Genomic DNA, 14,765 nt, shown 5'->3' on the forward strand with positions numbered 1-14,765 from the left:
TGCCTTATGTACCATTGGTATGATCTCAAGGCGCTGTTCAAACATTATCAATGTGTAAAAGTGTAGTCATTATGAATAAAATCAACCACGTACACAGAGAAGACCACACACTGAATGAACTGTTGGCACTTTAATACCAGGTCATAGCTATTGCCCAACTCAGTGGGAGCATTTAATTGGCCCTGCAAGGAAAAATTATATGTGAGCCCAGCATGGATTGAAACAGGTAAAGGTCACAGATAAAACACTACAGAAGGGGATCGGCCTACTTTTAAAATCCAGTGGCCCACCTTGAATAACATTATCATGATTCCCATGACGTAAGGGACAAACATCTCACCTGAAGGATTTCTTGTGGACCCTGATCCCGTTCCACTGTTGGAATTTTGCTAATATGAAAAAAGCTCAGGTGTTAACTAAACAGCTTCTCTCTACAAAAGATCCATGGCTCGAATGCAGATGAGTTGTCTTAGCCTTTCATTCAAATGTTGCTGATAAAATGTGTTGGAAAAATAGTTACTCCCATTGTGCGTAGATCCAGTCAAATGCACGACTGCCTGTATATTACACAAAGAGACAGTTATAATTTTAGAAAGACGGATAACAAAGCCCAAGGGACGTAATGTATTTGCAGTTCAACATGACATTTTCAGTGTTGTCTTTTTGGAAAAATACCAGTTTGTGAATTGTAGGCTCAGCTTTTCTACGTTTATGATTGCCTCGTTTGTTTAAAACATAGGCCAGAGGTACTCTCTTAAGATGTACTCTCTTAAAGTAACCTTGCTTCGTGGGACTTGTCGCGCGAGTCCTGCAAGCATTGGCTTGTGCTGTTAGCCTCTTACGTCCGTCATCAACTAGGGTTTGTATACGCTGAACTGCTCAACCAATAACTCACTTATTCTGGGCAAACTGCACTACTGGATGTTCTTCCCATTCTGCCTCTCACAATCCCCATTCAATGGGTAGCTGGTAATGGGTCGTTTTTTACCCCTGAGCCGTGGCATAGAGAGGACGTGGCATGAGGGGCATAGGCCACCCTCTTCACTTTGGCCCAACAGGCCTTTCTTACCTGTCACAACACAGAATGACCCCTGTCCTAGGCACCCTCTGTCAAGATTATCTGGCTACACCAGTATCCCTGAGTCCTGCCCATCACTCCTGGTCCCTACATTGGTTCTATTGCAAATCCGACCTTTTGTCTCAGGCTTGGAAAGAGGCTCTTGACCAAGACATGTTTAGTTCTAGCACAATTTTAATTGGGTTACAGCTAGGCGAGAAATAGCATCTGAGGAGGGGGACAGCGTGTGGGTAGAGCTGGCAGAGCCAGGGAATTCATGAGGCGGGCCGAGCTAAGGCCGAATGAGGGAGTCTGGCCTGCTTCTAAGGGCCAAACACGGGCCGAGCCAGGAAAATGGCAGCACAAAACCAGTGCACTATTTTACCAATCACACACTCATTTGTACAAACTAGACCTGGTGCTGAAAAGACATGTGAAAAAGTGTCCAACTCGCAGACAGAGCCAACACTCTGGTTTTAGCCAAGGTGTGTGATCCAGGGCAAATCTTTTGATCTCACTGTTGAAGCAAAGTTTTTAGAAAAACTCATGTATGAGTTCCTATAGTAAGAAAGGCCCATGTAGAAGTCACACCGGATGTACAACCTCTCTGCGGGATACGCACACCTGCTAACTTTCGTCATGCCATCATGCCAAAACATGTGAATGGGTCGGGATGCCTGCCCACCATTAGAGACACAATCTAAAATATTTCAATGATGTAGTGTCACAAAAAGTCTTCATTTTAATTTAGTTTCAATCTGTCCACACTTTGTCAATATGAATCTTCATACCATATACAATATTAATATATAATCTAGTGTGAGTGAAATTAATAGCCGTGATTTAAAATATTAAAATGTGCTTAAATATGTTTCTAATAAATGAAAAGCTCAGGGTTTTTGACATCGTGCTGTATTTTAGCTCTTGGGTTCCACATGTTTCTCCAGTTGGCTGAGAGTAGTTCACTGCAGGGGTCACGGATGATGGGCAGGCATCTTTCCTGTCTCACCCTACACTGCTATCAATGTTGTGCTTTGTTGTCTTAATCCCTGAAGCAAAAGCAAAGCCCATGAGGTGCTTAAGGCCGTGCCAGGCCTCTTTTCACGCAGAAGACGAGAAAGTGAGCTCAGCTGCGGAGCACTGCATTTAAGCGCTGCCTGCTTCCTCCTGTCAGTGGAAAGGGGGGCCAGTGGGATCAGGTGTGCGACTGGGTCAATGGCAGAATGAACCTCTGCGGATGGCCAGGCAGGACATCACAGAGATGCTGCCTGCGACTAGAATCAGCAAGACAGATTTTCTTGTGAATTTCTTTTTTTTTGGAAAGCAGGTGGGTCCCAGGCTGCTGGCAGCCCGGTCCCGAGGGCCCATTGGCTTGTACTTCGGTTCGAGTTCCAAGGAGCAACTTGACCCGAGATGGCTCGAGCCCCGCTTGGCTGTCACACCTCTACTTGAGCGTGGTGTTCGGTTATTTACTCACCCATTGATTTTCCGGGGGTCATCCTAATCTATATATCCATTCCCACTGCCTACCTGCTCTTTCCTACCCAAAACACATCCTCCTGGGATTTATCTGAGCTAGCCTTATTAAGCAGTAACATCAAACTCTGGTCTGCCACTGTCATTTCGAAGAATTCTGCCTGGAGTCAGTGACTTAACCACTGGTGCTACTGGTGTAATAAAAATGTCTGAATCCTTGCACTGAAGTCCCGATGGAACCAATCACTGACAAAGCCAATCGTTTTGGCTTGTGTATAGGTATTAATTCCACATTTGCCAAGCGCTGCTATCATATGCCCAGGTACTTGCACCATTTTGCAGCTGTGTCATTGTATGACCAGACTGTACATTTTTGCAGAGCTTTGAAAATGCTTGTTTAGTCATGGAAGTCACTCACTACCAAAATTGTAAGCATGGCATTGTTTTGACTTCCATAAAAATTAAATGAATTCCAGATGTTTAGACATGGAGTTGTATGACTTCCTCGCCCAAAATGTGAAAAGAAGCACTGGGAGAGGGCTTGATTTGGAGAATGCAAAAAACAAGGGGGGTTCTGGGAGTTTCTCTACTACCGGCCTATATCCCGGGTTAGAGTCTTAACCAGAGTCTTTAGCTCACCAACCTTTCACAGAAGAGAAATTTCCACTACATATCAGTCTTTGTCCTGCCCAAGGGCAATCCAGCACCGAAATGTCTTGCAATTCTCCTCTGAACAAGAGTACCAACAGCAACCCCAGACACGTGTTTTCGGCCTGGTTGGGCCTCATCAGTGAGGTGGAGCTGTGCCTCTCTAAGCACAGTGAGCAAAGGTTCCACGTCTGGATTACCCTAGTAACTTAGGGTAAAAACCCAAAGCTTCTTAATTTGGGGCATGCATTGTTCTCCGAGCACAGCTGGACAGTGGAAGTATATGATGTGATCTGATAGGTTTTTCGGACCCGGGAATCGGACCTGTGTTGCTCGGTGTCGGCTTTGCCTCCAAGGCGAGCACGTTGCCGCTGAGCTATTCTCCCGAGTATGTTAAGTATGTTACAGCTCTTTGCATGTTGTGCTCAATGCCGCCGCAAAGCATAGTATATGCTGCTGAGTGCCCGGCCTTGCAGTGCGTTAAGGAAACAGCCACAGGACCCGAGGGGATTTAGGATTCTTGTGTGTTGCAATGCAATGTGATTTGAGCATTACCATTCCAAATGAAGAGCTGCGGACAGCCGAGATTGGATTTGTTTACTGTGGTGGGGGAGAGTTGGAATTCATTTCAGGGAGACTGAGAATCGTTGCGCAAGCCCTGCCTGAGGCAAATAATTTGGGGAACACACAACTGGATGCCAAACTGTATGTTATGCGACTGGGATTTAAACCGCGCACCGTTATCGTTTGCATGGTCTCCAGGCGCTTTTGCTGTAGTGTTGATAGTTGCAGTTGAGAAAGACCGGTGACTGTTTGTGGGTTTGCTTCTACGTTGTATGGGTTGGTGGACGTGCAGGCACTTGAGTCACTATGGGGGGACTTCAGTGCCTGTGGTGCAAGGATGCATAATATAGTTGGAATTTCATTTTATTGTGTATACAGTATAAAAAACGTTTACACATAGAAAACACATACAAATCATCTTCATTCTTACATATATACATATATCGTATAAAGAATACATCAAGTTCATTTTCAAAATGAAATAATCATAAATCAATAATATTAAACACAAACAAAATGAATACATCCCCTTCTACTCTGAAAGAAAGAGAAGAAGGAAACTTTAAAAATCAAAAGATAAAGATAAAATAGAATAGTTATTTATACAAAAATACAGGAAGGAAGCACCACAGAGGGAGAGAGGTAAGCCAAAAGCTTCAATCGGATTGATATAACATAGTTACAATGTCACAGGCACGGTCAGAATTGTACAGCTCCTCTAACATCTGGAATAATACACAGCATTTTGAAATAGATCCTTTTCTTTTATTATTATCATTATTATTAGTATTATTGTATGTATTGAGGGCAGACCTAGCTTTACGAAGCAACGGAGCACTTTACAGAGGTATACACCAATACAGATACAAAATGGAGCGCTTTACAGAGGTGTACAATATTACAGATGCATAATGGAGTGCTTTTCATTGGTAACAACAGAACAGATATACAGCGGGGGGGGAGTAGGATACAGAGAGAGACATAGGATGGGTACAGCTGTACCAGGTGGTGGGAAGGAGAGGAGCAACGTGATGGCCTAGGTGTTGAGGAGAGACTCTCTGACGAGGTGGGTCTTGAGTTCTTTTCTGAATTGTTGGAGCGTGGGGGTAAGTCTGTTGCCGATGGGGAGGAGGTTCTATAGTCTTGGGCTGTAGGCAGAGAAGGCTTGTTTTCTAGTCCTTTCCTTTTTGCAGCAGCGTATTTCAAGTCTGCACGTGTCCTGGCTTCTGGTGATGCGCTGTCCACCGGAGATGCAGTGTTTCACCACAAAGTACCTTGGTGACTTGAGGTTGACTGCCTTATAGATGATGCAGCAAGACTTAAAGATGATTGATGCGTGCAGTGGGAGCCAGTGAAGGTCGATGAGGGCCGGGGTGATGTGGTGGCATCTGCGTAGACCCTTGATGAGGTGTGCGGCTGCATTTAAGACACTTCTCAGGGGCACTAGGGAGGATGACGGGAGGCCTTCGAGGAGTGCATTGCCCCAATCCAGATGGGATAGGACCAGTGCTTGAACGGTGGATCTAAAGCTGTTTGGAAGGAGGGAGGGCTTGACTTTTCGCACGTGGGAGAGCTGACACCAAGCTGTCTGAGTTTTCTTAGCTATGTGTGTCTTGAAGGAGAGGTGCTTGTCGATGTGGAACCCGAAGGACTTGGCGCAGGAGATGAGCTTGTGTGTGAAGCCTTCGGAGTTCATGGTTAATAGCCAGGTCTGTATGTCTGGATGGTCAGTGTTGTTGGTGAGGAGTAGGAATTTGGTCTTGTAGGGGTTGAGCTTCAAGTATACACTGGACATCCAAGACTGGATCAGGGAGAGGCAGCTTTTGAGCCTATGGATGTCCTTGATGGAGTCGATCCTGAGCTATAGCTGTTTGTTGTCAGTGTATTGGTGGATGTTGTGTGTGGCTAGGAGGGCCCCCAGTATAGATTGAAGATCACTGGGGACAGGATGGAACCCTGTGGGACACCACAGGTGATGGGTAGCAATGGCGTTCTAGAGGAGTCCATCTGAACAAACAGCTTGTGGTTGGCAAGGTAGGACTTGAACCAGTGTACAACAAGGTAGGGTGTCCATAAGTGCCTGGTGGTCTACTGTGTCGAAAGCGGCTGAGAAGTCGAGTAGAATCAGGAAACAGGGGTGGCTGTTGTCAAGGATTTTGAGGGCGTCGTGGACCACCTGTATGGTTGCTGTCTCCATGCTGCATCTGGGTCTGAATCTGGACTTGGTAGGTTTGGAGGAGATTGTTGGGGCCAATGTGTGGCTGCAGTTGTGCGGCTACCGCTTTCTCGATGATCTTCCCTAGGAAGGGAAGATGGGTGATGGGCGATAATTACCAAGGTTGTCAGGATCCAGAGTGGGTTTGTTTAGTAGAGGGAGGATTTGTCCTGTTATTAGGGTCGATGGGAAGGAGCCTTGAGTTAGGGAGCTGTTGATGAACTCCAGGTAGGGAAGGAGAACGTCTGTGGGGAGGGTCTTGAGGATGGATGCTGGCAGAATGTCATCTGTATACAATGTGGCTTTGAGGGCAGCCAGGGTTTCTACCAAATCCTCTGTCAAGTGTGTCTTGAATGTTGTCCAGGGTGTGAAGATATTGCGAGGAGGGAGTTGAGGTGGGTCTGATGATGCAGAGCTGGCATCTATGTGCGGGCAAATCTTGATGATTTTGTTGATGAAGAAGGTGTTGATGACAGTGGATTTTTCGATGGAGTGTGATATGGCAGGTTTGGGTAGTGGATTGACGCAGTGCTTGACCAGTTGAAGAGGGCTGTACTTTTGTTGTTTGTTTCTGCTATGCTATTCTGATAGTAGGAGGCCATGGCTGTGTCGATAAGTTGTCTGCGGGTTGTTCAGTATTCCTTGAGGAGCACCAGCTCGACGTCAGGTTTCTTCTTGTTTCCTGATGTCTCTTTTGCTAGGGTTGAGTTCTTGCATGTACCAAGGTGCTGATACTTCCGGTTTGCAGGGTGTGTTATTTTAGAGGCGCTTGTTGGTTGATGAAGGCTGAGAGGGTGGCGTAGAGTGCTGCCAGTAGAGATTTGCAGTTTGGTTGGGGATGTTTAGTCAATGTAAGGTGTAGGTTGGCAACGTCTTCTGTAAGGGCTTCCATTGGGAAGGTCTTGAAGGACCTGAAAGTTTGTTTGACGGGTTTCTACTGGGAGTGCTTCACTGGGGTGGTGTGGAGGATGTTGAAAGGCACAGCTAGGTGGTCAGACCAGTCAAACGGGAGAGGAGAGCTGTAGTGAAGGGAAGACAGTGTGGTGATGATTAGGTTGAGGATGTTACCTTTCTCGTGTGTTGGGTCTTTTGTGTCCTGTGTGAGGCTGTGGGTGTCGAGAAAGCTGAGGTGGTTTGGTGGCATTGTTGCCTGGGATGTTGGAGTCAACTAGTTTAGTTTAGTTTCGTTTATTTATTTATAGAGTGCACCAAACACGAAGATATCTGGGTGCTTTAGCTTGATGAGGTATAGTGAAAATACAGTAGGCACTAGCTTTGTGTTACAGTTCAGGCTACGTTGGGGATATGAGTGTTACTTAAGTTACATACATTGGTTGAGCATACAAGTCGAATGCCTAGTGTTACAGATGTAGGTATTTATACAAAAAACAGAGTGACAAGTTGTGACAGATGAGCTTGTCAAGATTAGACCTGCTGGGCATAGAGCCAAGATTTTACATTTTTCCTGAATATCCCAAAAGATGGTTCAGCTCGTATTGTTGTGGGCAGTGTGTTCCAAAGCTTAGCACGGGCACTGGGAAGCTGGTTCCACCAGATTTCTGTAGATCATATCTGGGGATGTTTAGACAGTGTCTGTATTGGGACCTGGTGGGCTTGCTTGATTGGCTTTTGGTGAATTTGTCAAAGAAGTATTTCGGAGCAGAATTCGATAGGCATTTATGCCTGATCGCTAGAGTTTTGAAGTTTATTCTATCTTGCACGGAGAGCCAGTTTGCGCTCCGTCTTGCTGCAGAAATGTGGTTGGCTCTCAGGATGTTGAGCGCAGCTCTGAGTGCATTATTTTGGAGTACTTGTAATTTCTTAAGGTTACGTTTGTTGGTGCCTAGATACATAGCATTACAATAGACCCGTTTTGAAAGAATAAGTGCCTGGCTAAGGATGTGTGTAAAGAAGGGTTTTCTGGCCAATGATGACTCTGACATCTCGGAGTGTACTGGTAACTTCTTTAATCAGTTCCATGTACTTTACTTTAAGTTCATCAGGTCAGGTACACATAAGATAGGGACATCATTCACCGGCATCCTCTCTCAGGGGGTCTCATTCTCCAACTGCCTCACATAGAACACACTCATACAATAACATTCTCTCAGCCTGCATTCCACATAAATCACTCCAACATTCCATGCATTCCAGACAGGGTCCACAGAAGACTGAATCACAACAATGTGCAACTGTTGGTGTACAAGAAAGGCTTGCAGGTATTAATCAATTTGGTTGTCGATGTCGATGCTGTGGCAGAGGCTGTGGCATTTATCTGTCTGGTGAAGGAGAGGGTGGAATCCAAGTAGATCCAAACTTTGATATTGTTGCCATCAATGTTAAAGGTGGTGTATTGGCTTTCCAGTTTGTTAAGACGAGATTGTGAACCAATGAGCAGTAGCTCGGTTTTGTCGTTCAGGCAGAGGCCATGAGTGGCCATCAATGCCTGAATGTTTTGGAAGATTTAATTCAACAGTTTAGAGTCTTTATCGTAAGATCCTGACAATCTGATGAGAATTTGCGTGTCATCTGCATATTTCATGTAAAGGACAACAAAATCATCCAGGTTGTCGAATAGGAGCTTCATGAAAATATTGTAAAGTGTTGGGGACACGCATGACCCTTGTGGGACTCCGCAAGAGATTGGGGCAGGGTCGGCAGAGGCTAATGGTGCGAAAACCCTCATAGTCCTTTCTGCTTGAAAGGACGGAATCCAGACAGCAGCTTTCGAAGAGAAGGCGGCTGCTGAAGTGAGGTGTCTAGTGAGGATTTTGTGGTCGACCAGATCAAAGGCCACTGATAGGTCAAGTAGGAGGAGGAGGGTCAAATTTCCTTTATCTTTCAATTCATCCATCTGAATTTTTAGATCAATCAGGGCTGTTTCGGTACCATGTTTTGGTCTAAACCCTGATTGTCGTAAGCCTAAAAGGTTATTGATTTCTAGGTGGTTTGGGATTTGAAGGTATGCCGCTCTGTCTAGATACTTCAAGAGAAAAGGCACTGTTGTTATAGGCCTGGAATTAGACAGGATATTTGGGTCCAGATTCAGTTAATTGAGAAGAGGCATGACCCACGAATCTTTAAGATTGTTGGGAACTGTGCAGGTTTCAAACTAAGTGTTAATAAAGGAGGCACTAAAAGGAGCATATTCCTTAGCCCCTTCTTTTACGACTGAAGCGGGGCAGTTGTCCCCTTGACATCTAGAAGGCTTTAAGCTGGCTATGAAACCCTCTACATCCTTGATTGTGACAGGTGAGAATTCGAAGAGGCCGCAGGGTTTAGACAAAGGGTCTTGGAGTTTGGTGTTACTTTTGGTTGTTATTATAGCCGCTTTGTAATTATTTGTAATTGAATTGGCTGGGAGGTTAACTGTGAGGATAGTAGGGTGGTTGGGGGATTATAGTGTAATCATATGTTGTGGAGTAGTGTTGCAGGTGAGGCTAGGGTCTGGAGTAGAGGAAACATTCATGTACCAGTACTTCTAGCTAGAACAGGCGCAGGGGCGCGCAGGTGAGAGGCATCGCTGCAAGGCAGGCTACGTAGTGTAGGACCAAAATACTATGCTGAGTAAACAGTATTAGCTAGAAAGACTTTTGATCGCACCCAATACAAAATTTACACATGTCACAATAGTACAGTGGTCGAGGAGGATTTGGCCATTCATCGGAATAACAGGCCAAGGCATGTGAACTAAGGCGGGTAACAGTGTGGCAAGATAAACGCTTGAGCACATAAGCATAAGGATAATCAAGATGTCACAGTTTATCAGGTGCCACGGCACGCACAGCATATATTCTGAACAGCATGATGAGAACAGTTTGTAGAGTTACTAGCGACACAGAATATTGGCCTGATTAAGACAAGTGGCCTGTGGAATAAAGTGATGCTAGGGCAATGTTGTTGACGTGCGTGAGGGACATGGTTTTGATCAGGTCGGTGAAATCTCTGATGAAGGAGGTGTTGGGTTTGGATGCTCTGTAAATGAGATGGAAGGTGACTGTGGCAGTCGGAGAGAGCCATAAGTGGCTGGAGAGGACTTTCAAGGTGCCACTGTTGTCGACGTCAAGTCTGGTGCAGGGCCTCAAGGTCATGTGTACGTCTGCAAGGCCCCCACCTGTCTTGTTTGGACAGTCTCTGTGTTGGATGCTGTAGCCGTCAGGAACAAGGACGTCTAGGATGTGGGTGGTTGTGGGTGTCATCCAGGTCTCGTGATAAAGAGGTTGTCAAGGTTGTGTGTAGTGATGAGGTCAGCGATGTCTGCTGAAAAGGTGATAGCTGAACGGATGTTGGCGAGCATCAAGTTCCGTGTTGTGGACGATGAGGGGGTTTTGATGGGCTTGAGGCTGAGGTGGGTGAGGTTTCTGCATTGCAGAGTCCAGGCCTTAGAGGAGGCGCAATGTCATTGGCATTGCCTGTTGATGGCGGGGATGGCCTGTGGGAATAGAGGGAGAAAACATATGTCGGTGTGTGTTGACTGAGTAAGAGTCCTCCTGGTATGAACAGGTCCAAACAGGAATTGCCATTTTATTCGTCTGTCCTTCACTTCAGATGTCCGGGCAAGAGATGCCCTTTATCTAAGAGTAACGAGCAGAAAGGAAGAGGCAGGGCTGAGAAGGTTGGTGTGGCTTAGGCCAGGTGATCTAGATCCCCCTGCACCTGCTCACCAACTGCAAATGAAAGAGGCTGGAGGGCGAAAAAAGCAGGAAAACTAGAAGGCGCCAACAGATTAAGGTGATTGACAGGTGGGTGCGGTTTAGGCCAGGTGACCTAGATCCACTTGCAACTGCTCACCAACTCTTTCTTGACTGGTAACCAATGTAGTGATCTTAGTGCTAGCATGATGTGTTCTACATTGCTGAGTCTTAGAAGGAGTTGTATTTTTTGGTGAGGTATTTGGGGTGGCCCAGGTAGATGCTGTTGGCATAGTCAATTCTTGACATGACAAGTAAGATAATGGCAAGAGTTCTGATAGAATGTAGGTGGAAGAAACATGTCTTTACTGGTGCGTTCAGTTGAGGTTCCAGTGTTAGCTCATTGTTCATCTGAATTCTGAGATTCATTACAACTTTAGAGGGTTCGAGTCAACAGAAAAACATACTGTTAGATGGCATACACATGTGTAACAATATAATGGTAGGTTTAAATAATGCATGCAAGAAAAATATTCTACCATATAATGTCAGCGTTAACAAGCGACCCATGTAACACCAAAACCTAGTAGTCATCTCTATAAGCTTGCCTCCAAACAGATCCAAATCACTATGGCTATGCAGACCTTACATCAAAGGCTTGCACTTTTTCACCATATGAGATAGATGTCATTGGGTATCATTAAATGTTTGGTGGTAATTCGGATGGAAATCAATCGTTACTGTCACTCTGTCCCATGGAATTACCACAGGGTCATGAGTGATGGAAAGGTGGATTAATTCCCCATTTTTGCAGTCCATAGAACTCCATGGGGATTTTTCACAATTACCGAAGGCGGTTATTCTGCTGTGATAATTCTGTGAATTTTTGTCAATGAAGTAGATATTTTATGCCAAGCTTTTTGTTAGAGGTAATTCCTATACTTTACAACCAAAATGTGTAGTACGATGATGTGGTAATATGGGACTGTTTTACCGCTGTTTATACCCACACTGCCGTACTCCAAATGAGGCCTCATTAAGCATCTCTATTTTATTCATAACTTTATCAGCCCAGACGATGGCCATCATGAGTTGTGTGATCAAAGGTAGTCAGAAAATCCTTAGATGGGGGCACTGGTTGATGACATAGTTTTGTGTTTCGTGCACCCCTGGATCCTGAAATGATATGCACGTGTCCAGTTTTTAACATAAGATTTAATACTGAGTTTAATCTGTCGTGTCCTGAAGGACACTCTGCGTGCATGGGACGAAGCACTCATCACATGCAGAATGGACCAATGGGGATGCACGATGCTCGCGAATGCGCTCGGCAGTTCACCAGCGGGGAAATAAAGAGTTAGAAGTGTTCCCTCTGGCTCCGTGTGATTTATTTAACAGACCTGTCTTCCCGAGTAAGAAAGAGTCCCATTCCCCTGCAGCAGCAGAAGGGCGGATACAAAAGCGGGACACAAACTGGCGGCAAAGGTGGAAGGACCACGGTAAGTTTTTGATGTAAAAGACGGACCATTAGTGGTTCCCCACGCGGAGCTGAAATCCAGACGGCATCTTCCCGACGACAGTCACCCCTGAGATGTCTGGCAGCGAGACTCAGGAGAATGGGAGACAAAGGCAGAATGAGTCGGATGAGGAAGGACCCAGTGCAGCGGCATTTCATCGACCAGGACCCTTTCACATGGAGGATCAGGAGGCTCTGGGACAGCGATGGGAAAGATGTCTTCAGAGATTTGAAAACTACATGGCTGCATATGATGAAAGGGCCCCAAACAAGTTTGCTAGGAGGCTACTAATAAATCTAGTAGAAGACGGCGTCGAGGACCTCATCCCTACCTTCCTGCCCAAGGAGGCTAAGACGTATGAGGTACTCAAAGAAGAACCCAGTACCTATTTTTACCCTCAGTGCAATGAGGATCATGAGAGACACACGTTCAACACTGCATGCCAGGGAACGGGTGAGTCCATGGACGCTTGTGCGACCTGACTACGTAAATTGGTAGCTCACTGCGAGTTCCATAAATTCACAAACGAAGAACTTATTAGACTAAGAATTATTGGAGGCTGCTTGTCGTCTGCGTTCAGAAAATAACTGCTACGTGAGGCTCTTACTCGCACAACCATTCTTCAAATTGCTAGGACAGAAGCCAGAGCAGACTTGCAGGCAGCGCGGATAGAAACTAACCAGAGTCTGGCGAAAGAGCTAGCATACCACATCACCCAAAAAAGAGGACACCACCCTGGCAGCAGTCCTTTAAGAAGATATACCTCGACGATACGATGCTACCGATGTGGAATACCGTTCCCACATGAGGAAGGAACGAGGTGCCCTGCCTTTGGACACAGATGGACCAGCTGTGGGATAGAAAACCACATGGCAAGGGTATGTAACCCGCTGCTAATTCATCCTCAAGGAAGCAGCAGGACTGGTGCCAGGTCAGACCAGAGTCTACGCCCCACAATGACAAGGAGAGATGCAAACACAAGAAAAGGATTGGTGAGTCATGTGAGGTAGATAACAGGATGGTCTCCCTCACCCCCTCCAGCCTATCAAAGCAACCAACATGACTATGTCTACATGATGACCGATGTGTTGACCGCTCCTGAAGGAGACATTGACATTCAGGTGGGAGAGCACCCAGCCAAAGTCGTTATCGACACAGGGTCCATGCTAAATATTATGTGCATCTCGGAAATTCTTAAAGATGGTGGAGTCTCTGCGATTACCACTCTCAGAATTAAAGGTATTCCAGTGGGCTGCCAAAGGACCGGTCAAAAACCATGGGAAGTTCTCGATGATGCTCCACTACAAGGGATGACATGCCATAGCTGAAATGCATGTCCTCCAAGGGGAGGTACCGGGAAGTAATCTGCTGGGTCACCTTACTGCCCTGGAGATGAAGATTACGCCTGTGACGTACGCCATGCACCACAAGGGATCAGTTAAGCAGACATTTCCAGAACTATTTAGAGGAATTGGATGCCTAAAAGGTCGACCCAGTTACTCTTCACATTGAAACGTCTGCGACTCCAGTAGCCCAGCATCCCAGAAGGATACCTATCCACTTGCAACCACAAGTAGAACAGGAAATCAAATGCCTGCTGAGAGAAGACATCATTGAACCAGTGCATGGCCCCACCCCATGGGTATCCCACGTGGTGGCGGTTCCGATGCAGGGGTCTTTTGACAAAATCCATCTCTCTGTGGACATGAGGCAGGCAAACAAAACAATCGGTCAAGAACGACACCCCGGCATGCACCTGGACGACATGATTTGCCTGTTAAACGGAGCGAAGATATTCACCAAGCTCGATCTGTATAAAGGATACCATCGAATCCAGCTGGATGAACAGTCAGGATACATAACGACATTCACCACTCATGTAGGGCTATTTAGGTACAAGAGGCTCAGCTTCGACATCTCATCTGCAGCTGAGATCTTTTAGGAGAGCATTAGGAAAGTGATCCATCACAAAAAGAACTGTTTCAACTACAGCAATGACATTTTGGTCTTTGGAGTGAATCATGAATAACATGATGCTGCACTACACCAGGTGTGTGCTCTGCTGTCTGAGGTAGGATTGACACTCAATTTGGAGAAGTGTGCCATTCACAAGAGACATCTAAAATCGTTCAGTCATATCTTCTCTCATGTGAGCCCAGATCCATGGAAAGTGACAGCAAAAATGAAAATATCATCCCCACAAGACTTGAGTCGCATGTGGTCATTTCTAGGGACGGCCTGCTACTGTAGTCGGTATCTGAAACACTTTGCGACCATGAGAGCGCCATTCCGAGAGCTCACCAGACAAGGAAGGAAGTTCCAATGGAACCACGACTGCGAGCAAGCATTCACAACTATGAAAAGGGGGATTCACCATTATTTACAAGCCAGGAAAATAGTACAACCCAGCAGACTTCATGTATCGTCACCCGCGTCTCCATCAAGCTGAAGACTCATGATTAGCGGAAGAATACATCAATTTTCTTGCACAGCAAGGACCCCCAAAGCTCCTCACAAAGGACATAGTGCGTGAACATAGCGTGAAGGACAACACCCTAAGGAAAGTAAGAGAACTTATCATATCCAGAAGGTAGAAAGTATTAGGACTGCAGGACATCAGGAATCAAGGGTGGTCTCTGCAAGATATGTAAGCGTTC

The 14,765-nt window shown here is 45.9% G+C and overlaps 1 protein-coding gene across 1 annotated transcript in view; it reads left to right on the forward strand.

The window, feature by feature from the left end:
* Positions 1-14,765, forward strand: part of GPRC5C (G protein-coupled receptor class C group 5 member C) — a 122,479-nt gene that overhangs the window by 74,670 nt on the left and 33,044 nt on the right. The window lies entirely within an intron of this gene.

This window comes from Ambystoma mexicanum, chromosome 3q (genome assembly GCF_040938575.1).
Source record: "Ambystoma mexicanum isolate Mex_15411 chromosome 3q, UKY_AmexF1_1, whole genome shotgun sequence".
Lineage (NCBI taxonomy): Eukaryota > Metazoa > Chordata > Amphibia > Caudata > Ambystomatidae > Ambystoma > Ambystoma mexicanum.